The sequence below is a fragment of the Asparagus officinalis genome, chromosome 1 (assembly GCF_001876935.1).
Source record: "Asparagus officinalis chromosome 1, Aspof.V1, whole genome shotgun sequence".
NCBI lineage: Eukaryota > Viridiplantae > Streptophyta > Magnoliopsida > Asparagales > Asparagaceae > Asparagus > Asparagus officinalis.
The window spans coordinates 117,769,980-117,773,278 of NC_033794.1; the positions used below are offsets into that span (position 1 = coordinate 117,769,980).

A 3,299-nucleotide genomic window follows, 5' to 3' on the forward strand; every position below is an offset into this window, starting at 1 on the left:
TGATACAGTTTGGGAGAGCTGGAATCACCCCAAACACAATTTTGTGTTGTGGTTAACAATCCGAGACAAGCTTCTTACTTAAGACAAACTTCAAAGCAGAGGAATTATTCAATCTAATTGCTGCAGCTTATGCTCAGGTACCAATTTGGAAAATAGAAATCATCTTTTTTTTTTCTTGTTCCTTCTCACAAGAAGTCTGGAATGGGATTACAAATTGGCTTCAATTCAAATGGAGAACCTGTGATTGGGATTTGCTTATAAACTGGTATTGCAACAGATTGAAGGGGAGGGGTTTCAAAAAAAGATTTAAAAGAATGGTTTTGTCCACTTCAGTCTACTGTATTTGGAAAGAAAGGAATGAGAGAATCTTCAAGCAAATGTGTAGAGCTCCAGAAGTGCTGATCAAAGAAATTAAGGTGGAGTTGTTTACCATTTCTCTAAACAACTCTAGCCCTCCTGAGCTCAAAGACTGGCTGACTTCTTTATAGCGGTAGTGTGCTGTCGTTAGTATTTTGTATTTTCAGTTTTCTGTCTTCAAAATGTTAATAGATATCTCAAATAGAGAAATGTGATGTACATAAACTTTACAATTGGTTTTATGAATACAAATTTTTCATTGACCAAAAAAAAAAAGAACACAATCACCTGAAAAATATCTCCCATTGACAATATTGCAAACAAGAACATCCGGAACAAAGACAAACATATTTCCAGCATCGGCAAATAGTAAAGCATACCTTGTACTCAACGTCCTCTGCCGTGTGGTCTGTTAAAAGACTATATAATATTGGAAGTTGCTTCTCTAGTGGTGCAATTAAACGCATTTGTCTAACCAGTTTCATCAGGCTAGATCAAAGAGTGACAAGATGATTGATGTACTGATCACAAATAAATATAGTACATCTGGAAGCTACCTGCGAGTGTGTCTCTTCACTACCTTCTTCAACTGTGTTAACAAACTCATGGTCTCTTTTCACGGCAATATAACAAATTTGGCGGACCTGAGGCCAAAAAACAGAGCACATGTTACTCTTTTCTCGAATGCTATTGTAAAGCTGGAGATAACAGAAACTTATATGGTCATGACCATACCTCATCTGGAACTGTAGCAGAGAAAAGAAGTGTTTGAAGCTGTTTCGGAACAGCAGCAACAACTTTTTCAATATCTTTCCGGAATCCCATATCTAATAAACGGCCAGCTTCATCAAGAACAAGGACTTTCACACCCATTAGTGCTGGAATAGTAATAATAATTTGCCCTTGAACATCCAATACAAATTATGTAATAATATTGTAATATTAATAAATTTAATTGTTGCACATAATTTGGGTATTATTTATATAATTGTTATATATATCCTTAGAAGTTATTTTGTTAGATCATGCACTGTGATGGTCACTTGCTTGGAGATATGATCTAACTTAGAAATTTCTTAAATTTGTGCTTAACATATAACTAGTAAAGGATAACTTTGTTATAACAGGTTATTATGCATGACACCGATATATGAAATATGGTGGTGGGTCTCAACCATCGAGAATGAAGATTCTCCGGGTGTATGTCATAAGCACGCATTATGATGTGTGTAGCACTAGACCGTATTTGAATTCTCTAGGATGAGTCACCTAAGAAATAGAGAGTTCAAATTGTTACATGGTCCCTTTGACTTGATGATATTGTCATTTTCGATTTGATAATTTAGTATGCTTTGATGTGATGGTTAAGCTTGTTTAGCAAGCGCTACATAACCTGAAACATTGGGTTGCTAAATTTCATTTAAGAAAATGATGAATATCTAGATAGGATCCAGTATGCTCATTATGATGAGTTAATTTATTATGCATTCCCATGAAGCTATTAAATTCCTGCCGACAGGTGTTTTTGAAAATATTTTTAAAAATTTATTTTCTTATAAAAAATAAAATATTTTGATGTTTTAAAATAATTTTTATTTATGTTCATGGGAATTACAAATTTAGGCATGAGCAAATAGGTGAGTTGTCCTGCTTAAAAGAGTTGCCTAAAATAAATGATACTGGAAGGGAGTGAATGTAAGATATTATTTATTAATAATTAATCCCATATTATGGAAGAGCTTTTATGAACAATTGGTCGGATAGGGATTTGATTGTTAAATTAAAATTATTAATTTGATTAATAATTGGTTCTCGATATGGGACCCAATTGGTCTCACTAATGTCATTAGAAGAGGTATACATGCAATGCAATTCTATTTCTATCATTAATGGTTATGGATAAAGTTTTTGAATAAATCTATTTCTATCCTTAATTGTTATGGATAAAGTTTTTGAACAAATCTATTCTATCCTTAATTGTTATGGATAGAGTTCTAAATAATTATGAATTGTTTAAAGTTAAAATCTCTAAGACTAGTGTAATCCTATAAATAGGGTTCATATGTAGCCTTATAAAAAAAAAAGAAGAGATTGAAAATCTTATGAAGATAATATGAAGAAATAGATTTTTGAGAACCTATCTCTCAGTATTGCTCCTCTACGGTGATGGGTGGATTTCAATTGGAGGCTTTATCTCTTGAGGAAGTTATTTCGGATTAATCTCAGGACAGGTTATTGTAGAAATTCGGAAAGCTTTTCAGGTATTCTTTTAATATTTAATCAATTTTGATTTTTAGTCATGATATGCTTTTTCCGCTACGTTGTATGTCATGATTCCAACAGATGGTATCAGAGCGGTTTTTAGAATCCAATCTGTAATAATTTAATAAGATCAAAGCATTTTTTAAATTCGGGTTACTATTCATCGGCGAGAACACTGTTCATCGGTGCTCTGTTATTGCCGAGAACACTGTTTATCGGCGGCACTGTTCGTGTTTGAGAACACTGTTCATTGGTCGAAAACACTGTTCACAATCGCGGTTACTGTTCATCAGCTTACTATTCATCTCAGTTTAATTTGTTAAACTGAAATTAATTAGATTAAATTAAAAGTTTGTTTAGATCAAACTATGGTGTTGTTGTTCAAGGGTTATGATTATTTTATTGGATTAAATTAAAATTTTGATTAAGATCAAGATTAGGGCGTGGGTTACTGTTCACGTTCTCGGATTACTGTTCATCCACAAAAAAATGATTTTGATAGAGATCAATTGAGGGTTTTTGATATGATCATGGTTATGATTCTTTGATTAGATCAAGTATTTTGGTTATTTAATTTGATTAGATGTGATCTAATTAGGTTCTTTAATAAAAAACAGAAAATTAGGATGATCGCCGACGAGGTTGACACGCCGGAGATCGGCCGCCGCCGGTGCGGTTGC

General features: G+C 33.2%; 1 pseudogene; it reads right to left on the bottom strand.

The window, feature by feature from the left end:
- Window positions 221-3,299, bottom strand: part of LOC109840200 — a 9,921-nt pseudogene continuing 6,842 nt past the window's right edge.